Source organism: Anomalospiza imberbis, chromosome 21, assembly GCF_031753505.1.
Source record: "Anomalospiza imberbis isolate Cuckoo-Finch-1a 21T00152 chromosome 21, ASM3175350v1, whole genome shotgun sequence".
In the NCBI taxonomy this organism is placed as follows: domain Eukaryota; kingdom Metazoa; phylum Chordata; class Aves; order Passeriformes; family Viduidae; genus Anomalospiza; species Anomalospiza imberbis.
The window spans coordinates 7,239,697-7,264,794 of record NC_089701.1 but is presented as its reverse complement, the minus strand read 5'-3'; the positions used below and the strand labels follow the sequence as shown (position 1 = coordinate 7,264,794).

At 46.9% G+C, this 25,098-nt stretch overlaps 1 long non-coding RNA gene across 1 annotated transcript; it reads right to left on the bottom strand.

The window, feature by feature from the left end:
- Nucleotides 1-11,488: 11,488 nt before the first annotated feature.
- LOC137486290 (uncharacterized) lies at nt 11,489-17,119 on the bottom strand. The gene is made up of 3 exons (XR_011005665.1): nt 16,996-17,119; nt 14,523-14,825; nt 11,489-11,658 (listed from the first exon to the last, which is right to left on the bottom strand). It is a non-coding gene; the product is annotated as an uncharacterized lncRNA (long non-coding RNA).
- Between the last annotated feature and the right edge of the window lie 7,979 nt (nt 17,120-25,098).

The following is a 25,098-nucleotide window of genomic DNA, read 5'->3' as shown; positions in this document are numbered from 1 at the left end:
GTGAGATGTTTTTACTCTAAGACTAATGGAATTAGTCTGCACAATGTTCTCTATTTATAGAGCAGTGCATTTGAATTAAATCGGAAGTCATTCTCTAGCCTTTGATTTGGAGTCATTCTCGTTACCGTCCTGCTCTACAGTGACACCCCATCCCTGGAAGTGTCCAAGGCCAGGTTGGACAGGGCTACCTGGGATAGTGGAAGGTGTCCCTGACCATGGCAGATGGTGGGATGAGATGAGCTTTAAGGTCCTTTCCAAAACAAGTCAGTTTATTATTCTATGCTTCTATGAAAAACTAACTCCTGACTCCATTTGGAAAAACACTCTAAGGAGCTGCAAGGGACTTTTCAGGATTCTTAGAAAAGTGTGTGCTGGGTCAGACTGATGTATCTGGTACACATTGACCCAAACAGGTAAGCAAAATTTCCCTTTCTCCTTTCAAATGTACTTTGCAAAACTTTCTTATTCCACCCTACGTTTCCACAATTTGTTTCCTCCTTGACATCTAAATCCACACTCCTGCTTTGCTCTGAACTAGAGAAAAAAAGCATGGATACGATTTTGTTTTCATTGGACACCTGACCCTCTCTCCTCATCTCTTTTTTTTTCTTTTACCCATTGAAGGGGATCCATCAAGATAATTTCCTGTTATTAGGCCTGAAGTGTTTTGAATTTGGAATAGCTTCTCACTTAGAAAGAATTGATGCCTATAACTTGTAACATGCTCGTAGTTGCATGCAGTGCCTGACAGCCCAAACTCCATTCCAGGGACCTAATCCCAGTGGCTGAACTCCATTAAAGCCTAGATGGTATCTGTTAATACAGCCCTGCAGTTTGGGTCATTGTGCTGATGTAAGGAGCACAGCTGCCTGGAGACAGATTATGATGTGAAAGGACATCTTTATTCTATTTTAAACTGAAAAAAAAAATGGATGGGAGACACACTAGTCATGATTGATTAAAGATATGAAAGAACTTTATGAGTTTTTTTGAGTGCTCTGTGTTTCTCATTCTGTTTGTCATTCCTCTGTGTTTGGTAAATAATAAATACATATACCCAAACCTTGAGGATAATAGTAAAGAGAGAGATTCCTTGTGTTCAGTGGGTTTTATTATAATGGGCTGAGGACTGTAAGTCTCAGGAATCAATTCCCAGCTCTGGCACTGATCTGTTATGTAGTCTTGGGACACCTTTTCCCCTTATATCTTCTCCAACTATTATTTCAACCAATCTGTTTAAAATTATAAATACAACATGGCAGTGCCTTTGCTCTCCTGGCTGTGTGTGCAGACCCAATCACACTGGCAATCCAGGCCCTGAGTTTCAGAGCCATGTTCCATTTTACCAAATAAATATTGATCCCTCATTTCCCAGCACTGGTTATTCCAGGGACACTCTCTGAAGCCATCAACCTCCTTATCTTCCTTCTCACTGCATTATCAGTAATATCCAGGGTGGGAAAATGGAATAACACTTTTGTTCTTCATCTCTCTGTATGTGGAGTGGTTCCTGTGTGTTGTGCTCACCTGACTCCCTTATCCAGGAGAGACATAAACTGGCCTGGCTCTGCCTCTGGATCCATCTCACCATTCCTGCCATGGCTGCTCATGTCTGAGGTTGTAGTCTGACAGCTCCATGTACTCCTTGGCAAGCTTGGAAAGGAAAGAGTCTTATAAAAAAAAAAAAATCACATTAGGCATAGCATGTGTTTCATGCTCCTTTAGCATCTTATCCTGCTCCAGAGCATTGTAATTCCCCTGGCTGCTTTTGAATTTCATGTCACACTTTTAAATGTGGTTTGGTACATTCTCTACATGCTCTGTCAGTAGAGTTCTGCCAATAACCTCAGCACATGAACGCTGGGAAAGCAGCTCCTGGCTCTGCTTCCCTGCATGCTGGAGTGTGGGCATCTCACAAATGGGGATATTTGTCACATGGGAAGAAACTCTTCCTCCTGCTGGAGCCACACAGGAGCCTCTTTCAGCAAGGCAGGGTTTTATTAACTGGGTCAGTCATCTGAAATTCTGTCCTGAGCAAGAAGCATCCACAGGACATGGCTACAAAGGGATGCCTGAGCGTGTTAGTTTGAATTAACTTTTAAAGCAAACAACTCAAAACTTATTGTAACAGTCTTAAACATTCTTGCATGAATTATATAGACTTGTCTTAAACTTGAATAAGGTTTGACAAATCCACTTTGAACATTCATTAAAATAAATGTTCAGGAGTGGCTTCCATGGAGACACAAAATCCATGGCTGTCCTTACACTAAACCAAATCAACAACTGCCTCTTTGCTGGGAAATAAGAGAATGAAGGACTATGGAAAGGAACCTTTGAAAACCCTGAATTATTGGTGGGGTGGAGTTGTCCACTGAGAGACAATGTCAAGGCACAGAGACGACAAGAATCTTTGGGAAAAGATGAGAAGGAAAGGGTGAAAATCTGCTTATTGTAAGTGAAGATTGAGGGTGACACAGATCTTGTATGAGAGTAATAATGTCTATTGACTTCAGCTCCTCTTGAATCAAGAGTGGTATTTCTGCTTGTTGTCTCACAGCAGCCTCATTTATCCTGTTTTTCCTTACTCCTCTTGAAATTTATTCATCGTTTATAGATGTGACCAGTGTGCTGACACGTTGCCTTTGAATTGCTCATAAGGGTTTAAAGGAGCTAAATTCTACTTTTCCCTGGTACTTAAGTTTATGTTTGATTTGAGGGCAGTGTAAAGATTGAGATTTCAGACCAGACTTTCTGATGTGCATTGATTCTTTAAGCCAAAAAACAGCAATCAGAAATTTCAGTTTTGCCAAGAAAGGCAGCACTCTTCCAAAGAAGGAGTGAATAGATTTTTAAACTGTGAAGTTTTAGTTTAGCCACAGCCTTTCTTCAGGGCAACATCACAGCTGCAGATGCAGTTTAGATACTTTGAGGTATTTGCAAAGATTAATTAGCTACCTAAATGGAAACTGAGCTCTGATGAAAATCTGGCCCTTGTGGGCACTGAGCCTCCGGCTCAGTGTGCTTTTGAAAAATCTCACCCCAGAGGACCCAGTGGATGCACTTTCCTGACCTGAGCTCCTGCACAGAGAAGAACCTCAGAGTTATTTCAGTGCTTCCAGGAGTTCAGCTTCATTCTTTAAAGTGAACAACGTAACGCTTCCCAAATTTGATGGGAAGTGGTGAAAATCCCTGGAGGGTTCCCTTTTTGGAGAGAGTTCATCTGAGGTAACACCTCTGGATAGGCAGCAGACTGTGTGGGTGGAGATGTGTATTTTAATAACTACAGAGCAGGAATCTGAGCTACACCTAACACCTCCCTTTTAGTGCCACTGTCCCTCCCCTGCCTGCTCTGTCCCTCCAGAGCCACCCAGCCCTCTCATCTCCTCTCCTCTCCTCAGGCAGTGGTGGGATCCAGGTCCCCTCCCTGCCCATCTCCCACCTCGCTGCTGTTCCCTTCCCTTTGCTGGAGCTGCTTTTCTGCTGCTGCTGACTGAGTGTGTTTTGCAAACTTGCAATTTCACGCTGCATTTGTTGCCACGGCAACATAAGAGGAAGTTCAAAGTAGGGAAAATGAGTCCAAAAAACTCCCCAAAAACTCTTGGATCAGCCCCTTATTTTGTGCCTTGCCCATACAAATTTGGCCATGCAGCTACATCAGTAGTGGGGTCTGCCAGGAATCTTTTTGCCCCTGGGGACCTCAGAGACTGGAAATCCAAATCTCTTGTCCTCCCTTCTTCCTCCCTTAGAGCTGTCTTCTCCCATCTCTCTCTTCCTGGGTAGCCAAGAGTCTCCAGCAGCATCCCTGGACATTCCTGCTCTCAGTGGCAGCTTCCCAGTGAGTCCTGCTGTCTTTGCAGGGAATGGTCAGGCATTTGGGAAGCTGGCACAAGACTCCAAGAGCACAATGGCAACGCTCAGTGGCAGCACAGTTTCACCCTTATCTATCATCCCAGCAGCAGATCCGTCAGCACAGATGATGGAGCGCTGGTTTCAGCTGGCTCCCATCCCTCCACCCCCTCCTCCTCCCTGTGACTACAGCCCTTAAATGAAAACTTTATGGCTAAGAGCTGCTGACACTTCTTCATGGAGAAGATACATGGGGTGGCTGGTGGCTAATGAGTGTCAGTACTCCAAAGGATAATCTCTGCCTCTCTCTGATACAATTTAACATCGTATTTCCCTAATTTGAGGCTGATTTAGTCGCTGGGGTATTTGGATGCCTCTTCTATGGTGCCGATAGTTAATTAAACAGATGTTGCAGAGGGAATCATTAATTTTAGTGCTGCAGATGGGAGCAGAATGACTTTGTGAAGTTAATGTTTCAGCAAAACAATAGGCTTCTGTCATCAGTTGCTATAAACCGAGTAAATTAAGAGAACAAGTAGAGTAAAGGAGATAGCTTTGAAAGAATATCAATTATTCATTTTAGAATTGTACTTTCCCCCCATAAATCATCACAGGAAGAGAGGAAGGGAAAAATCTGCAAAAGCTGGGAAGTGGGAAAGAGAGGAATCCCCAAGTCAGCAGCCTGAGAGTTCAACCCTGCTCCCATTGGAGCACTGCAGGGTCCTGCAGGAGCACAGACAAGGGCTGGGGGCTGCAGCACCCGGGACAGCACCTGCTTCTGACCCCTCTTTCTGAAGTCATGGCAGTAAGGACAGATGTCCATTCCCATATTTAAAAAGCAGGTGGGCACAAAGACCTTCCTTTTTGAAGGCTGTGACACTTTTTGCACTCCAGGCTGGCTGTCCCATACCTGTGGATGAGGTTTGCTGGAACAGCTGGCTGGGTTTTTGGGGTGTGGTGAGAGTTTCTAATGGCAAGTTGACATGTTTTAATACCTTTCAAAAACCTCAGGGCCAGTATAAAAAGCCCCTAAGACTCCTAAAAAACTTGTAGGGCTGCATCTGTGTATCAGGTGTGGCTGTTCTGATCCAGAAATGGAAAAAGTTTAAAAACTCGAGGTCTCTACAAGTTTCTTACTGGCATTAAGTGTCAGTAATTTCTGCTGAACAGGAGTTCCTATTTTTGAACTAAAATGAACAGAGGTAAAATCCAGCCACCTTTGCTCCATAAAAAGGCAGTGGCAGAAGAGGATCAGGGAAACAAATGAAGTCTATCCATCGTGCTGCGGTGAAAGCACTACTGACTGCTTGAGTGCCTTGTAATATGAAAATTATGGGGTTTATTTCAGACAAATGAGTCATTTGACCACTCAAACTTCTCCATGAACACATCTCTGGCCATTTATATTATCTTTCTCTTTCTCATATGTGCACGTTTTCTTCCTTATTACCAGCTACTCCTTTCTCCAAAAACAATAATCAGTAGTTATTCTCATTTATTTGGTAAGGCCAAACAATTTCAGTGCCCAGAAGGTAATTATGAATTTGGCAGTTCTGTTTAATAAATCTTTCAAGAACCATGCTGCATTTTGTCCATAAACAGCCTCTTCCAGAGATTCATTGACAAAATACGAAAAAATAGAAAGACACAAAGTGAAAAAGAATTCAATTCTTCTTGTCAGTGAAGGCCTGAGGTCAATCTTACATGTTTAAGGTGAATTTCACCATTGGATCTATTTCTTTAGCACCCACTTGGCACTCACATTTTATTTTAATGGATACTGTTTATATTTTATTCTTTCTGTCTTTACAGTGCCATATACTAATGTAGCTCCAACTTCAAAATCAAAATATCCCAGATTAATTCTAGGAGATCATTTCTGTCCTCAAACTGCAGCATTGTACAGCCCTTGTCCTGCATAACAACTGAACAAGTTTTTTGCTTCAAACATCCACCAAACTGGCCAAGCACTGGCTGTTTTCAGCTGGCTAAGAAGAGGTGTCCAGTACATTTTGGGAAACATCAAGTACCCCAGATAGCTGTAGGGATACCATGCAGGTATTAGGATGCTGTAGGGCCCCTCAGATGGTGCTAGTGATCTTATTTTCAGCCAGCTGAATTGATCCCTTTAGGCCTTGCAGAGAAATCTCTGCAGTGTGGATGTCAGTAGGCACTGAAGTCACTCAGAACCAAGGAGAATAAATTCAACCCTTCCCAAAGTGTTCTGCTGAAGGACCTGGAGGACCTGTGATTTCTGCCTGGCAAAGACTGAGTCTGAGGGTTCTGAGAATGCAGGATCCTGAGATCTGTCTACTTTTGCAAAATATTACACTGAATTGAAGGACTTTGGCCGCTTCCTTTAGGAAATGTAATTCTCATTAAAGGCATGAAATTGAGCTACTTGGAGACCTCAGTTTCACTCTGCTGAACAATCTGAAATAAGATTTCAGCAGCAGCAGCTCCTCAGTCTGTGTGCTTGTCTCTACACTGTGCCATGGGGATTTGCTTCTCTGAGAGTCCTTGGGATTGCTGTGTTTGTTCACTGGCAGCCTTTCAATTCCAGATCCCTGGCATGGAACTACAAGCACAGAATTCTCCAGAGAACTGCATCCCAACCATGAAAGTGCCTTTGTTTCCCTCTCCCCCAGGACAGGGCATCAAGCACTTACCACACAGTAGTTAATGGGCTACCCCAGTCCTGCTCAATTAAGGAATAGGGTGTCTTGAGGGGGACTAGATCCCACCAGAGCTGTGGGAAGGGATGTTCACAGAGCTCTCTGTCAAGAGTCTCTATCTCTTTCTGCAGAGCAGACATAGGATCACAGAATGCCAGGATGAACTATGATGGAAAGACCTCTGAAGTCACCAAGTCCAACCCATGATCTAACACCTCCTCATCAACTAAACCCTGGCACCCAGTGCCACATCCAGGCTTTTTTTAAACACATCCAGGGATGGTGACTCCACCACCTCCCCAGGCAGACGATTCCAATGCCCAATCACTCTTTCAGTGAAGAATTTCTTCCTAACATCTAACCTAAACTTCCCTTGGCACAACTTAAGACTGTGTCCTCTCATTCTGTCAGCTGTTGCCTGGGAGAAGAGACCAACCCCCACCTGACTACAACCACCTTCCAGGGAGTTGTAGAGAGTGATAAGAGATTGTAAAGTTTCCCCAGGCACAAGGGCACCCCCAAGGCAGGGTGGTTCAGCAGCATTTCCCCCTGCTCTTGCCCTTGTGGATGTTGTCACAGTGCCACTTCTTGGCAAGCTTCCCTGGAGCCACCAAGAACATCTGAAGCACAGGACTCCCCAAGGAGCACCCCAGCCTTTCCCTTCAGGGAGCCTCAACATCCTGCCACAGTTATTTTCTCCACACAGCATCACCTGCCAGTGATGTCTGCCCCTGTGAGAGGTAATTGATTCCCTTCCCCTTTGCAGCCCTAATTAAAACCACACCATATTAAACCTGAACGCATTGGAAACAATTAGCTCCCTCTTTTGTCTCCTCGTTCGAGCTGGCAACGCGAGGCAGCCAGGTGTCACGTTCAACAAATCTCCATCAAGTGATTTCTCTGGAAGGAAATGGAGTTTGAAGAACTCCTCTGCTGCTCCTGACGCTTTGGCTCTGACCTTCTCGCGCTCCCAGCTTATCTCCATGGAGATGCTCATTTTGCAGATTGGCTCCATCTTCTGCCAGCAGCCGCTCGTGGAGGCAGGAGGTAGGGTCTGGGCAGGAGAGCAAGGCTGTTCCAAGCATTCAATCCCATCCTTTCCCATACTCCAGCACTTTAAAATGGACTGTGGTATTGACCATCCTGCAGGAAAGATGTGGCCTGGCCACTCTGAACTTATGCAAACCCCAAAAGGGAGAATTTTAGCTGGAGTTAGAAGCTCCCACTTTACCACAGCAGTAGTAGAATGACCCTCACAGCCTCAAGGACAGGTCTGCACTTTGTTTTGGTAAAGCCTGACCATGTCCAGGCTCTTGCTAGAGCTGAGAGAAAGAAGGGGGTGTCTGTTCCACCCTACACCCAGGAGGATAACTCGTGTCTGCAGGAGAAACCTGCTACAGGAGCACAGCATCCCTGCAGGATTTGGGACACAGGGCTGTCTCCACTGCTGGAACTGGTCACAATGGAGGTAGAAATAATGCTCAGGAAAGGGGGGAAAGTGAAAAGAAAAAATAACAATAGGTTACATCTGCAGAAGTCTCTAGAAAATGGGTAGTCCAGTACAAAAATCGTGCTCCAAATCTCATGTAGGCTTTATCTGACCTGATAGCCACCAATATCTCCTGTGAGGGCTGAGGGGGATCCACACCCTCCACATGGAAAGGGAGCATTAGCAGGACTAAGCTCAGTGCTCTCAGGAAAAGCACTTATTAGGAAATTTCAACAAACCATTTTTTATTGGAAAATGCTGATTCTCTGAAACAGGCTTTTTGTGAGAATAAAAGGGCAATTTTTCCTCATTTTAGCAACTCTAAATATTGCGGCAGCTTTAAGTGAGAAGAGAAACTAAGAAAAGCCCTGCTTGAAAGTTGGTTTTTTATCCCCTTGTTTCAGGTTGTAACTTTATTATGATGAAAAGCAAAAGAAAATCAAAACAAATGTTGTTAAAGAAAAAGGAAACTTTTAAGACTGCTGTAAAAATGAAATCCATTGATCTGACTAGAGGTATTTTTCCCCAGTGTTTGTTCCTACCATTTTTATTTTAACTTCAGGTACTTGAGAGAGGAAAGGGATGGAGAGATCCCAGGAGAAGGGGAGAAGGCTCAGCTGAGCCTGTGGGCCAGGCTTTGTGTCTGCAGCAGCAGCTGTGGTGAATGACAAATTACAGCTTCTCAGGGCTTTGGGTACCACAGGCAGAATTCAGTTAGGGGCCAAAACACTTCCCTGGAGTGCCTGGGATCAGCTGCAGGGAGGGAATGGGGTCAGCAGGGCCCAGGGCTTGTTCCCCAGGCTCAGCTGTGGGGTGCCATGGAACGTGGGAGGAGGGAGAATGTGGTGCCTGAGACTTTGCCCAAGTTTCCCCTGAATTTCAATGCCAACTCAAGTACCAGAGCAGCCAGATGGCACCTTCTGAAGCTCTTCCACTTTCACCCAGGCTCCAAGGGGTGCAGTGAAGCTGTTTGCAGTCAAGTGTCTCTTCCTTCTGTCCTCAGGGATTTCACAGCCCTGCAGTTCTGCTCTGGTGTGAGCTGAGAGCTCCAGGGTTCTTGCATCTCCTTTTCTGTTGGCAAGGGCAAGTCTGAGCATCGACATGAGGCCCCCTCCAATCTGCAGAAACTTCTCTCTTTTTTCTCAACACCACTTCTGCTTCCTCCTGCCTTGCTTAAGCTGTCACATCAGCCATCCCTCAGGGAGTTACAGCACTGTCTCATCTCTCCATCAGTCCTGTGCAGTCATTGGTGGAAGCAACAAGGACTTTCCTTGTTTATTTGTTCTGCAAAGTTTATTTGGAGATGGATTTGTTGTTGTTGTTGTTTTACAAAGACTTATTGAAGAAAGTAAGTTGGAGTTGGAAATATGTACAGCAAGGGGGAAACTTCATTTCCCATGAACTCAGCCTTTGGTGGAGTTAAAGCAATGAGTAGCAAGATAAAAAAGCAGAATGTGTTTGACTCTTTAGGATACAGCTTCTCTGAGAAGAGGCTGTAAGGTGGAGTGGGGCACAACCTCAGCCCTTCTGTTGCCACTCACATCTGTCAGTGCCTCTCCAAGACTGGTTCTCACTACCCAGTGGGATCAGTGAGAAGGGCTCTCGTTCAGTACAAGCCAAATTCAAATGTGTTGCTGTTGTGCCAGGAACTGGAATCCCTGCCTGTTGCATATCAGCTTTAATTCTTATGGTTTATGTTTTTCTGGCAATTTCTGATCCCACATAAAACTGAGAACATGGCTGGAGTCTTCAATCCCCTCTGAAGAAGAAGTTGTCTCCTTTTTAATTAGCTTTTCATGTCAGGACAACATAGGCTGGCAATAAAAACCATAGGAGAGATCCTCCCGAGTGAAAACGTGCTGGTGATGGAGTGAGTTGAAAGAGAAGGAGAGGGATGGGGAATGAGGGGAAGGAGTGAATAAGAAGCAGAAATATTCTAGTGAGGAGGCAGAAAAGTGCAGAGTTCCAGCTCTGACACTGAAGCAATGCTGGCTGGAGACCCAGCAGAGGGGACAAGACAGCCCTTGTTAAAGGTCTCTTTGTAGGGTGATAATTTGGAAGATCAGAGCCTGCCAATGGAGCCTGGGTGGGAGCAAGAACATGACTTCCTTCCCCTCCAAAGAGCAGAGGGAGCCACAAAACAACCATATGGAGCTGCAACAGTTTGCCAGCACCTTCTGGTTCCTGAGGGTCAGAACCAGTGTAAAGGACAGAGTAAGGCACAGAGCTGTTTTCTTTTGAAGTACATGAAGTTAACTGAACGATGTGTTTTGGAGCTTGGATCTAAAATACCAGTGCTGAAACAGGAAACCTGTGGGCAGGACCAAAGAATGGGAATTTCTGGTCAAGTTTAGAGAATCCAAAGTCCTCTTTGGCAATCACACTTGGGAGTGAGGGCCAGAGCTTTCTGCAAGGTGCTCTCCTTTTTTTTTGTAAAAGCTTTTGAGATCTCTTCCCTGGTGGAAGTGCTCCCTTGGGAAAAGGGAGAACTTCAATCCCATTCACCAGGTTGGGTGTGGAGATGTGTCCCACCAGTAAATTCTCCCTTCCAGGCAGGATCCTGGGCACTCTGCAGAAACTGGAGACTCTCCAGCCTTCCTGCTGAAGCCAGACCTGATGTGCAAAGGATGTTGGAGTGAGGGACTTCAGTGAGCCCTCACAGGGACTGAATTACTGTAAATCATGCAGGAAAAGCAGTGATGGATTCTGGACTGTGCTCCATGAGTTCTTTATTCACTTTTTTAGGTAATTATTGTGTTAAACACCAGTGATGGAGAGGAAAGGACTCTCAGCTCCCTGGAACACCCAGATCCCTGTGCACATTCACCTGCTGCAGTGCTGCTTGTGGTGTAGGGAGGCATTTGAATTTATTTCACAGGCTTTGAGCTGAAACAAAGAGCACTGTGTAATCCATTTATCACAAACTACTCCAATTCCTATCTTAAGCAAGAGAGGAGTCAATTAACAAATGAAAACAGAGTGCCACAACACTCTCTCCATTTAGATCACAAGATGGTCTGTAGTGGCCTAGCATGAATGTTGTTTTCCAGAATGTGAATTTGGAGATCCCAGGGGAAAGCTACTCATTCTGGGATTCAAGCTTTGGAAATGGACTGTTATCTTTGCGATGATATCTCTGCTTTTGTAACTCCCTCACCAACATTTTCCTGCTTCATGGATTTGTCTGCCCAACAGATGTGACAGCAAGAAATATTAGCTTTACAAATGGGGATAAAAATGACATATACTGAAAGCTAAAGCCAGTTAATGAGAAAGGATTTTCAAAATGTCACTCATCTTGTTTCTCACATTCAGTTTATATTTCTAAAAACTGGTATCCCTCTTCTTCCCATGAAAAGTCCATTTTCAACTTAAACTTCCTTCCATCGACTTCTAACCAAATAATTATTAGCTTCCAAATTAATTTAACTTGTTAGTCAAATTACAGCCTAGCAAAAAGGAAACCACAGATGTATTTATGGCTTTATTTAATCTTTATTAAGACTAACAAGGCTTGAGTAGAAATGATCTCTTGACAAAGCCATTAAGAGCACAGACAAGATCACAGGTCTGTAACGCATCAGAAAGGGTACAGCAGAAAAGTCAAACGTTTGTCTTCTGGGAGACAGTCAGAGCCAGAGTATGCTGGAATTAAAGAAAAATAGAGCAACTGAAGGACCAATCCTGCAATGGTTTGATAATTATTCATTGCTTTTTAAAGAAAGGCAACAGGGTTTTTCGATGCTATGACTGATGGACACGTTTCAAGGCACAGAGAAATTGTACAAATCACAATCTCAGAATGGTTTGGGTTGGAAGGGACCTCAAAACTCATCCATTCCACCCCTGCCATGGGCAGGGACACCTTCCACTGTCCCAGGCTGCTCCAAGCCCTGTCCAGCCTGGCCTTGGACACTTCCAGGGATCCAGGGGCAGCCACAGCTGCTTTGGGTACCCTGTGCCAGGGCCTGCCCACCCTCACAGGGAAGGATTTCTTCCTAATATCCAATCTTAACCTGCTCTCTGTCAGTGTGAAGCCATTCCCCCCTGTCCTGTCACTCCACACTCAGGGTTAATGTTGACTGTGCCTGTGTCAAATCCCAGCAGTTCAGGGTCCCTGGGTGATTTGGGCAAAGCCAGCTGTGTCACCAGGACTTGGTGGCCCGAGGGGGACACATCTCCTTGTGTGGCACCGGACAGAGAAGTCCTCTCCTGCCCAGTTCCCAGCAAATCATCCCCCAGATCCACATCCGACTTCACCAAGCATTTCTGGAGCCACTTGGACAGACGTGTCCAGGAAGTTTCCTTCCTTTCCACTTTCGTGTCCCATTCCAAATCCCAGCTGGCTCCCTGGCTCCAGTGTGCACAGCCTTGGCTCTGAACCTCTGACTGACGGGGAGGAGCAGACAGCTTCTCTCAAAACAGTGAAGTTGTTCCTGCACTGCAGGGACCTCCAGCTGTGCTCTCTTCCCCTCTCCTGGTGCAAACCTGGGAGGTGACTTGTGTGAGGTCATCAGCTGAAGGGCCATGAAAGCTGCTGGTGTGGGCACAGTGCTGGGCTCTGAGATGCCATCTGCTCAGCTCCCTGTCTTCAGGGAGACATTAACAGAGTCTGAGGGCTTCCCTGTGTCTGACCTCCCTTCTCCTCTCTGCACAGAAACACGGCCCTTGGGCATCTCTGCTGTCAAAGTGCAAATTGGATTAAAATCCAGGACAGACCTGGAATGGAAATCAAAAAAGTATGCAGGCCTCGCCTTCAAGGGAATCTAGGTCTCCAGAGAGCTCCCAGAGCCTTGGCTCCTCTGCCTGACCAAACAACCAGTAGGTTATTGCCTTGACCATCACAGATCTCCTCCTCTCTGCCAGCTCTGGTGCAGGCCAGAGAGGTTGGGGATATGTGAGGGCTCTGCAGGCCCACAGGGAAGGCTGGAGATCAGAAGGGATTTGGGAAAAGGACAGGCATGAGCATGGGGTTCAGGCAGACAGGATGTTAGCACAGCCAGAGCAGCCCCTTGTGAGTCTGGCTTCTTTTTCTGCTGATTTTCACACTGAAAGCTCCAGCTCTGCCAGCTCTGCCAGCTCTTCAGCAGTCTAATCTTTTTTCCAGTCTCAGCTCATGCCTACTAATGTGTTTCAGGCACAGAAATTTTATTAAGGCTGCCCTGATGTCCACAGGCTTTAGCCATGGACTTTATCATTAAGTGGGTTTCATTGCAGCCTGTAAACAAATCACCCTCTGCTCCTGGGTGTGAGTGGAGGGCTGGGGATAGAGGAGGCACAAAGAAGGAAAAGAAGCAAAGAAAATTCCTTTCCATCCATCCAGGGTTGATATGGAATAGATACCCCCGTCTTCAGGAAAACAGATGCACAGAGCTACCTTTGAACACTTTTGGAAGAACCCCTTAAACCTTCTCTAATTTTTTATTATTTTTACTCTGAATTTAAATCCAACCATGGTTTTCTGAACAGTCCTGGGCAAAAAAAAAAGGAAATCTTTTCCTTCCAGCAGCAGGAGATCTGCTCCCACATGGGGTGTCCTCAGTGGAGCCTACAGAGCTCTGTGCATTCCCTACGTGGAGGGCCAGGGGTGAGAGGGAGCATCTTATTTGAGGCTAATCAGAACAGCATGCAACAAAAGGAGCATCTGTCATCTTTTCCTTTCCCTCAGCCACTGTTTGATGGATCAATCAGATCAAAACATTTTCAGAGTCACTTTTCTGGGAAGGATTTTTGAAGTATTTTCTTTTCCTCTAAAATGCTCCCATTTAGAAAGGAAATATGTAAAACTGAAACAAGTCCTGTAGGTTTGTAGCAGAAATAAACCTCATTTTTCTCTCTGAGAGGACATACATTTGGCAATGGATGCAGCTCATCTGCAAGAGACAGAAGCTTCCTAAACATCCAGAATTAAATTCTTTCAAAATTCAGACAGCATCAAGCCAGTGAGTTCAATTTGCTCTTTGTTAGTATAAACCTGGTTGCATTTCCTCGAGGGCTGGAGCTGCAGAGCCCTGTTCAAGACCAGACAGTCTAAAAATAGATTTTGGATGATTACTGGGAGCAGGACACACTGCTGGGGCTGTGGTCACTCTTGCAGGCAGGAGATCCTGAGGTTTTTGTTTCTCTGTCCCACTGGAGAGCCTGAGAGCTGCTGGCTTTGGGATCACTCTCCTCTGGCTCTAAGCACTAAATACTCTTGCTGTGACCCTCTGGTTATCAGGAATGCCATGGGAATGCTGGATGCAGGGTTGCAGTGGGGCTCTGGCGTGTTACGGCCTTTACGGGGAGAGGAGAGTGGGTTTATTACCTGAGCTCTGAAGAGTACCCAAGGAGGAAAAAAAAAAAACTGTTGCCTTTTTCTGGCCAATTTGTAACTCCACACCTGGGCCAACTTACTCTGTGATGTCCAGATTTTATCATTTCATCACACAAACTTTGCTTTATCTGCCCATCCTGTGGGCTGGGGGTGCTGATTTATAAACTGAAACAAGTACCTGCATTTAGCTTACACTCATTCTGCCTGTCTGGGGTGTAACATCCCTGCAGCATTCCAGCCTTGAGCTGCCTGAAGGTGCTGATCACTCCCAGCTGGAAAACAAACAAGGAGTCTGGGAGTCCTGGCTTAGGCCTCCCACTGGGAGGGAGAAAGGGCAGGCAGCAGTACTGGAGGTGCTGCTGGAGCTGGGAGTGCTCCCCGGGAGGAGATGGGATCATCCTTAAAGTCTGAGGAAGGGCAGCAGCCCAGCTGGGATGGCCCTGGTCACCCCCCTTGGCATGGGCAGCAGAGGACCCTTCCTGTGTGTCCAGAAGCTCTGGAGAGCAGCGAATGAAATCCCTCGGGATGCTCCAGTGCCTGATGCCTGCCACTTAAATAATGTTTGACCTTATATTACAGCCCTTATACCCTACTCCTGCTCCCTGGGGGCCCACAGGGCTCCATCCCTGCCCGGCTCTGACTTGCTCTGCTCAACCCCATCAGGATTTTGCCTGGCTGATGGTGCTGTGCCAGTGCAAGCTGCTGTCTGCAGGCAGGGGCTGTGTTAGCATTGATTCTTCCAGCTGCCAAAGCAGAGCACGGATTTTCCTTGAGATGTTTCCCCTTCACAGAGTCCCCTTTTTGCGGAGTTAGAGCGATGGAAGGAGAGGAGGGATGGGGGAGAGAGGGAGGAAAGGGAAAGAAATGAGCAGAGCAGTTCCTGCTGCTCATGGGGAAGTGCCAGACAGGCTCTCCAGAGCACTGCCTAATGTGACCTACTTCAGTGGTCTGCAGAGAGGTATTTGTCTTGCAACAGTTCTTTTTGGAGGAACACAAATTATGATCTCAAGCAGCTCCAGAGCGGGAACCTGATTTCCAGAGGAAGCTCTGGCTTTTGCTCTGTGCTCAGCAGGGAAGGGAGAAATCAGGGCTTACCCTGGTTTGTCACCCCCCCTTCAGCACTGCTCAGCACCACAGTGACACACACAGGGGTGCAGGAAGTCTCTGGCCATGGTATAGTCCCAGTGCAGTGACATTTTTGAGTTGCTGGAGTTTTATAATTCACAGGCTGTGTGTGCACAGAGGTCTCCTCTGTCGAGGGTCTGCCCAGTGACCTCAAACTTCCCTCCAGACTAGGAAAAAGTGAAAACTCTGTGGTAGCTGGATCAGTGGAATGTTATTCTGTGTTTCCAGCACTCTAGGAGACCTGGACTCAGCTGGAATTTCAGCAAAATCCCTGTCTTTCTACCCTCTCTCCAACAAAATGCAGGGACAGTGAAATGGCTTGTCCCTGACCCACAATTTTAGGGAGGTGTGAAGAGGACCCTGGACTACGGAGCTTGTTCCTCAGCCTGGGTAGCAGGGAGAATTCTCTGTGAGAATCTTGATGCTCCTCAGCCAGGCAAAGACTTGTGGCAGATGTCCTGGATCCAGCAGGATACGAATCCCTCAGCTGCCAAGAGATTTCATCAATGCCCCTGGCCAGAGATTTATTTTAGTCTTTTAATACTTCCTGCATAATGTTTTGTTACCCTTCTTCCTCTCTGTGTCTAATTTTTTTTTTTTTTTTCTCTTTTCCTGGAGCACTTTGATGTGCTCTCTGAATAGAGCTCCATGTAGCAAATGGCATCAGCAGACTGATAAATTAGCGATGAATTGGAGCCTAGGATTAGCTCAGGCCAGTAATTTAACCTGATACAGGAGATGTTTGCATTTGTTCTGTTCATGCACCAATAGATAGCAGCTATCCTGGAAACCTGACACTTGTGGGCACTGCTCTCCCCAGAAAGCACCCCTGTGGCAGCCCACAGTCGCTTCCCATTTGTCTCACCCCGGGCCATGCCGGGTGAGCCAGCTCTGGCAAAACCTTTTAGGAGGGGAGGGAATGGGAAATGAAAAATTTACTTTTTGTTTTCTCTTGCTGGCGGTGAAAGGATATTGATGTGGTGTAGATGGAATGTTAAAATCAGAATTATGCTGGGGAATAAAATAAATAAATAAATAAAAAGCCAGGCATAAATTAGCAGTGTTTGCTTCCTCTGTGGCTGAGGGCAGTCTGCATTACACCAGTGCCATATAACACAGCAGGGTGTGCTTGGGAGCTGCTGGGCCATAAATCGCAGGTGGCATTTAAACGGACAGGAGGAAAGGCCACACGGAGATGGATGGGTGTCCCAGGAAGGGACTGTCCAAGGGGCAGCTGTAAACACATCAGGAGGCGAGGCAGGAGGGGGAAAGGGGATTTTGAGGACTGGGGGCAGAGGTGAATGCTTGCAGGGTGAGTCAGGGGAGAAAGTGACCTCCAGTCCTCAGCTTTTCAGGAGTACAGGCTGAGGGATGGCAGCCCTGTTTTGCCACACTTCAAGATTTCTAAATTACCTCTACGTTTTTCCCCCCTGTGAAACAGCAAAATGTTGTAGTATTCATTTTTCACTAAAAAGGTCAAGTTTTCGATTCTGCTTTCTTATTCTGACAAGAGCTGACCAGAAAACCCAAGGCTAACATACTTTTACAGGATATCTTCATCCTATCCGAGGTGTCAATACAAAATTCTTTCCCTAAAATAGTCTGCCAGAAACTCTCAGTGATGAGGTTCACGCCTTGTGCCAAACCAGGATGACAGCCTGTGATCTTGAGAGGTGTAAAATTCCCCCCAAAGGGGAGAGGGGCCTTTTCTTCACCTCAACCTCTGTGTGGGACACAGAGATGATGTTGCTGTGACTCCCAGCACTGCACAACTCCAGGGGCTCTGTTCAAGGAGCCCTCTTGACTTTAGCAGGATTATTTCAGGAACAATGTTGTGAAATCACTCTCAGCTTTCCACCCCCTGGATATCACAGTTCAAATGTGCCTGCAGCCAAGGGAGAAAGTCCTTGTGTGACGGCAGCTTTTTGCAATGTTTCACTGTGCTGTACAAACCTTCACTGAAAGGTTACTGGTTTTTTTGGCATGGTCACCACGCATTTTCTCACACTTCCAATAACAAGAGAACAACAAGGGCATTTGCTCTTTAGTGAAGTGCTGCAGTCATGCTCTTTAGAAAGAGGGCCTGAAAAAAGGAGTGTGATTCAAGTCAGGCTTAGGATCAATAAACAGACTTAGGGTCAGGGCTGGAGTAAAACTGGGGGATGGAGAAGATGAAAAATCTCAAGGAGAAGAGATTCAAGGACAAGGATAGATGGTTCTTCAGAGGAAAAGTGTGGCCTTTTGGCAGAGCTGGTGGGTGGGTGGTGATGAAACAGGTTCAGGACAGGGATGGCCAAGGTGCTTCAAGTCAGAAGTGTAAGTGTTAATTCTGTTTGGAAAAAAGCTTAATCCTGGCAGCTGGCAGCCTGGAGTCTCTCAAACTGCAGCACAGCTCTTGGCTCTGAGGTTTCCCTCCCGCAAGAACACAAGTCCCCTGCTGCAGAGGCAGATGCACGAGAGCCTCTTCCAAGAGTCAGGACAAAGCAAGGGATGTGTCACAGCACCAGAGGGCCCTGACTCTCTGCACAGGGAAAGGCAGAACTGCTTCAGAGAGAGACTAATTCATCAGTAAAACATTAATTATCCTGATGACTCCATTCATTAACCTCTGAAGTGAGAGGAACTGGTCCCTCTCCCACTCTGGAGAATTTTAGCCCCTCTCAGCTTCAGCACAGGAGTGCCATTTCAGAAATATAGGTACATGAACCTGTTAAAAATGGGGCAATCTGGGAGCAAATATCCCACAAGGGCCAAGATCCCCCACAGGCACCAGTGGGGGATGACACCATTAATGTCAGCAGAACTTCTGCCTTCCCCAAACACTTCTGACTTCAGGTGTGAACATCAGGCTTGCTCTCCAGTAACTGTTCTTGTGATTCCCCAGTTATACTCTACCAAAAATAAAAACCCATCTTTTGGCCAGCAGAATATATGGATCAGTCCCACTGGGACTGCAAATAATATTCTGTTTAAGAGCTGGTCTGAAGAAAGGCTCAATTATGTGCACAAATATTGCTTTGGCAAGGAGCTCATGCTGTGAAGGCAGTCCACGTGTATGAGCTGATCCTGCAGTTCCTCCTGTGTTTCTAAGGGCCTGCATCTGTCAGATAAATTATCTGGGAAGCTTGGAAATTAATGAAAACTCCTCTTCTTCAAAGAGGCTCTGGTCCCGCTCCTGCTCTCACACTGGTTCCCAGCTCATCCTGTCTCCTCTCCGCCTGGGTTTGCTTCCATGTAAACTGCTTTATGATCTATTCATTAGAAGTGCTGCATGAGAGCTGGAAACCAACGTTTTTTCTGGCATGGAGCCCACCTCTGCCCTTGGGAGACTCCATGGCTGTTTGTGAAGCCATGTGCTGAGTAAATTCAGCTTCATGGTGTGCTCAAGTCATGAACAAATGCAGCCTGCAGCTCCAAGGGTCTCTGTAATGCATTTCCAGCTGAGGCTGACACTTCATACTTCACTCTGAGCTCCTCACACTTGTATAGGACCTTCTCCTAGGCTCTCCCTAGCAGCAGAGTCTGTGTGATCCTTTCTTGGACATCAGTGTCTCCTGCACACTGCATGTCCATGCACCTGTGATCTCCTGGGCTGGATTCTTTCTCTGTTGAGTGCCAGGATCCCCTGCCATCTCTGCCTGCTTTGCTAGATTGCTGTCGAGTCACTGGAGCTATGGCAGATCTCTCCTAAGTGCTGGATCTGAACTGGATCCATCCTGGATTTAAGGTGATTTCCAGAAGCCTTAGCAGAGCTATTCCAGAGTCCAATAATTTTTTTTAAAAAAAGCTTTCAATTTCTTTTGACAGGGCTGGAGTGTTTAAAGATGGCAAAGTGAAAGAGATAAATAGATTATTGATCGGACAGGCTTGTAATTCCTTAGTGAATTGGATTTAGCTCCTTCACTGAGATCAGGTCTCTGCCATAAATCTCCCAATGAATCAATAGGCTGGAGAGTGCCTGGTGAGCAGGATTTTGTTTGTTACCATGGCCACAGGAAGGGAGTGGGAGCAGGTCTCCTGTGGGAGTGGAGGGCAGGAACCTGGATCCACACATTTCTGCTGAGGCAGCCTTGGCACAACCTTACCCTGGTGCTCCAACACAACAACTGCTCCCAAGGCTGCACACGTGGCCTGTCTCTGCCATGCGGAGGCAATTCCAGGTGCAGTCAGTGCTGCCACAAGTTTTCATGGCATTAAAGGACAGCTCAGCTGCAGGGGCTGGAGGTGGGAGTGTGACCTGACTTCCTGGGGGCAGGAAAGCCAGGCACAACAGGGTGGAAAATTCCCATCAGGTGCCCAGGCTGTCCATTCCTTGTCACCTCCAGGCCCCTGTGAGCTCAAGTCCTGTCTCACTGCTCACTGGAGGCAGCTCCAGAGCCTTCCTGGCTGGGCTGGGCAGGGATTCAAACCATGATTAGAAAATCAGTGGGAGCTGTCAGCAGTTAAAAATGACAAAACCCCAAACTTTTGTTCACTCCCCAATGCAGCAATATTTCCAGGGAATAAAAACTGGCTGCTGGGGGAGTAAAAACTTCCTGCAGTCCCTCCCAAGGGTCTGTGTGTGCTCTGTGCCTGTCCCTGGCACCAGCACAGCATCCATGGCTCCTGGGAGCTTTGGGACACAAAGGACTTTGCTATTTGGAATGACACCAGGAGTACACTTGGAGCCTGGGCTCCAGAAGAGCCTCCGTGGCCTCATGTCTTGAGCTAATTGGAGATCTGTGTCTGAAGTTTTGTGAGTATCCAGACTGAGGCTGCATAAATGTCCTGGGCTGGTGTGGAGGTCAGCCTGTCAGTGCTCCTGCTCTCTGTTCCTCCTCCTCTTCACCAGCAAATTCAGAGCAGAGACAACCACGACTTCCCTAAAATCATTTATAATCGTGTTTATCAGCATTCTCATAAATGATCTTGAGCTTGAACCTACAAGAATATATAAATTCCGACCTTCTGGACTAATTTTTTTTTTTTTCCAGTCAGGTGTACACTGTTCCAGTTCCCATCAACCCTGCTTTGCTCACACAGCTGAAGTCTTTGGGTTGTATGTGGCATTTCCCAGAAGTTCAGCCACTCTGCAGACCCTCTGAAGCCTCAGATCCCGACAAAGTGGGCTGGAGGTCTTCCAAAGCTGGACTTAGCTGGGAGACTTCCAGTGCTTCCTGGTTCCAACTGAGCTGGCAAGGAACAAAAATAGCTTTTTTCACTCTATTTCATTCTCCTTCTGGTGCTGGCTACACCCCAAAAGGCAGAGACAATGGAAGGGAAAGGAGGAAGGAATCAGCTGCATCTTATCAGTTCTGAGCAAAGGATCTGTGGGGCCTCAAGGTGGGATCCAGCATGGGGCATGTGGGAACGGGATGTACCTACACACCTTGGTCAGCTGTGGAAATTGGGGGGAATCTTATTTAGAGCCAGTGAGAAAAACTCATCGGTTTCCCATCTTCCATGGGAAGCCAACATAGAAACCGGTTGTGGCTTTTTTTAGTTTAAAGAAAAAAAAATATCCCCAGATATGTCATTGAGAGCCTTTGAGGGGAGGGGGCAGAAGGAGTTCTGCTGAAAAAGTGCCTTGAAGTTTGAGTTGAACATTTTATAGACTGATTTTATTTTAGAACAACTGCAATCCAGGAAGAGATTTTGAGCTGAACATATCTGTTTGCAAACTTTTTATCTCGCCAGAAAATCCACAACCCATGAATCACATTTTCCATCGTGAAAAACTTTTCAAAAACATGAGCTGCTCAACCAAAACTCATCTTGTTTGACCATTCCCAGAAGCGAGTGATGCAGAAGAAGCTGAGCTACCTAGAGCTTCAAATCCAAAGCCAGTCCAATTTTGTCATTGTGTACAAATCACAGAGCTGCAGTGGGTGCAATCCAAACAGGCATTGCTCCCAGCCCTTCCAGCTCAGCCAGCAGAAAGCTGTGTTTGCATCCACCACGCTCAGGCCTGGCTGAGGGGGCACAGGCAGCAGCAGTCACGTTGCAAACTCTTTCTGACAGATCAGGTGAGGCGGACTCAGGAGCTGGATGGTTCCCCATGGCTAGTCAGGGGTTACACAGTTATCCCTGGCTCCAGAAGCCCTTTCCTAGCCCACATTCCCATATCAGCAGCCACAAGGTGCACTGGGGACCGTGCTAAGTGATGGCACTGGGGCCTGGGGGAAGGTCTGGAAGGGGCCAGCTGGGATCTCTGGGCAAAGGAGGTGGAGATGGATTACAGTGTAAGTTGTGTGCTCCAGCACAAAAATGAGGTTTATTAACAGGAAGGGGAACTGTTCCACCCTTCCTGGGCTAAAGTGGTGATGGAGGGGACAGAAGACTCCAAAGCAGGCTGTGTGATCACCACAGGCTCTGTACAGACCCATCACCAATGTCAGTGTAAAGCTAGCTCTGGCACCTGGCTCTCAGGTGTCCCTGCAGTGGGTGTCACCTGGTGGCGATCAGAAGTTGGAATTTGGAGTGTGCAGGATGGTGCTGGTGGGGGCAAGACTGTTCCCCACCTTGCAGGGGGGAGGCATGAAGCAACACAAGCCCCTCTGAGCTCTCCAGAGAACTTGGTGAGCAGAGCTATGAACAGTGAGACAGGGAGAGCTGCCAGCCTGGCCTACCTTCCCAGCTGGGATAAACCATTCCCAGTGCTCCACCTGAACCCCTGCACCAGCCTGCCCCTGTTCCTCAGCATGGGAGCCAAAACAAACACTTCCCTTGCTGGTGAGACAGACTTCCTATGGTTGGAGCACTCCTGGCTCTCCAGAGCTCCCCTTGTTTAGCACCTTCATTTGTCAAGCACCACATGAACACTTCCCAGGCTGCCTCTCCCTGGAGCTCCAGAGCTCTGAAAAGGTCACCAGTCAAACAGGGAGAGGTGCTGGAAATGAACTCACATCCTTTTCCTCTTTTCCAACATCCAATGTGACATGGGAAAATGAACCAGCTGCCAGGAACCCTCTTGGAAGGTGAGGTGCTCTTCAGTGGTTTGTCCACGTTGTGCCTCCACAGACCCTTGGCTGTTCCTGTTCCCAGGCTGTGCCTCTCCATGCTGTGGGTGCCTTATTTCTCCTTGGAAACAAGAACAATGGGTGCATTTGAAACCCAAAGAACCATGCAGATGCCCAGCTCATGGATCACCTGGGAGATCTGGCCCATCCAGCTCCACAGGTGTGCACATGGAAGGAAAAGTTTTGTTCCTCCTGGGGACACTGAGGATGCTGAGCTGTGAGGGACTCCCTGTGACAGGAAGAAGCAGCTCCCTGCCTGCACCAAGGGCAGCAAACCCAGCCTGAGCTGTTATCTTCGTGTGCTGTCAGAACTCCAGGGACTATGACCTTGCTTTGAAAGGTATTTAATGTCTACAAGGAAGATACAGTCAAAACAATTCTCTTCCTCCAAAGTGAAACACAGCAGAAAAAGAAGTGAGGAGAAGGAGTGAGAAGAGACTGGGCAAGTTCTTCAGTGAGGCTGAGGAGCAGCTCTTCACTATTTTGAGCTGATGGCTGCTCGAGGCAGCTCTGGGGGCTGAGCTGGGCCTGGCTGCTCAGCTCTGGATGCTGAATCTGACCCCCTGTGGGGATGGCACAACTGGAAATGGATAAGAAGCCACAGTTCAGAATGCTGGTAGCTCTGGCATTCCCCCTCCCTCCTCAGCAGGACATCCCATTTGCTGTTTGCACAGTTCATGTGTGACACTGGGACAAATGCTGTGCTCTACAGCAGCTCTAGTGACAAGCCTTGCAATGGCCAGGTGGCTTAGGAAAGGAATAGGACAAGGAAAAACAGCAGTGAAGACAGGCCTGAGACATAGGAAGCAGCTGTCCAAAGATATCTGAAGCTTCTTTACAATGATTCATCCATTCCTTTCTCAACAAAGGAGTTTGGACTTGTTTCCTCTTCTGTGTCCAGAACTGAGAAGAAATATTTTCACTTCTACCAAAGATGAAACAGCAAAATATCCATGTCCACTTGACAAAACCAAGAAACTCAGTTCTTTTGTTAAAATATTTAATTTTAAAGCTTTATCTTTAAAATTTTTAGTTTTTGTTAAAGATGGAAAAACATTTTGAACATTCAGATGTTCCTTTGAAAAACCAATTAAAATATTCCACTTTTAAATTTAAAACAGACATAATAGGAGCAATGCTTTCCAGAAGAAGGACAATATTTGAGGCCATCTACTTTGCAGTGGACCAAGAGAGCAGAAGTGGAGAGCACAGCAGGAAAACTGGGGCACAGCAGAAGACACACAGCTTATCAAAGACACAGAAGAGTCACCTGGGAGCCACAGTTCAAATCATTGAGGACATAACTCCTGGAGCTGCTCTCTGCTGACTGGAGCCTGCCAAGGAGAAGCCATTGCATCTGATGCCCTGTTCAAGCCCTTCAGCAGGGCGTGACTTATGTTCCAGGGTGTGGGAATAATCTCTGGATTTTAGCAGCTCCACAGTGACCGCAGTCCCACAGATCTGCCTGTCCTGTCTAACCCTGTTGCCCCAGCCCCAGCAGCCTGTGCCAATGATGGGATGAGACCACCAGGCACCGACTTGGGTGGGGGGGAGCTGTTTGCCTGGGCATGGGAATGGGACCCACACTTTTCAGTCCCTGGTGGCTCATTTCACCTGATTTTTTTCTAATTGCTGTGCCCAGTCTGCCATTTCCCAGGTTAGATGCAGAGTTCTGCCCCATCTGTGCAGTTCCTATGATCATTCTGCTGTTTGTGGAGATTGGAAGAGCTGGAGACACCACGATTTTATAGATGGGAAGGAGTCTGATAGATCCATGAGTCCTTGACAGGTTTCCCTGAAGATAATTTAGATTAAGGAGGGAAGGAAGAACTGGGGCTGCCTGGAGGCCCAGAGAGGTCCCCACAAGCTCCTTGAACAATCTCAGGCTGAGGTTAGATGCACTGTTAGGACATCAAACTTCTTAAACCCACTTTCCACCTGTAACGAAGCCCCTGAGTGGCTGACGGGTGGAGTTCCCATCCCTCTCTCCAAACTAAGTGTGCAGCTTGATGACCCATCTGGCTGCTATCCAGAGTGGAGATTTTGGGATTCCCATTCTGAGCCCTGAAGCCTTTTCATCTACCTTTAAATAGAACAGGGCTTTGAGGGAAACTGGAACTGGAACAAAGCTCCTTCCCCACTGTGGGGCCAGCAGGGTCGATGAAGAAGCAGCTGAGGGTGAAATCAATTAATTCATTCATTACAGAGCTACTGCAGTCACAAAGATATTTCAATTGTGCTTGCTGAGAGGTCCTCATGGGAGATACATCTCATTTTCAGAGAGGTTCCCAAGGGGAGGGCATCGTCAGACAATTTCATTCCTGCTGACTAGAGGGTAACAGATGTTCTAAGGAAAACGTACCCTCTTGTCACCTCAAATTTCACTCCAGAACAAGCAAGAGTTTGAGTGAAGTCAGATTCCACTTTAATCTAGGGAGATTTGTAATAGAAAACCACAAAAACTTGGGGAGGTAGGACATGGTGAATGCTATTTTCAAGGTTTAGAAAACAAGAAAATGAGGTTGGAAGTACTTTTCCCTTCCAGAGAACTTTGCTGTCAGGCTGGGCAGGACTTCTGAGATGGCTCAACACTCACAAGAAAACCTTCTAAGCCCCTTGATCATAATTCCACCAGAAACCAAATGC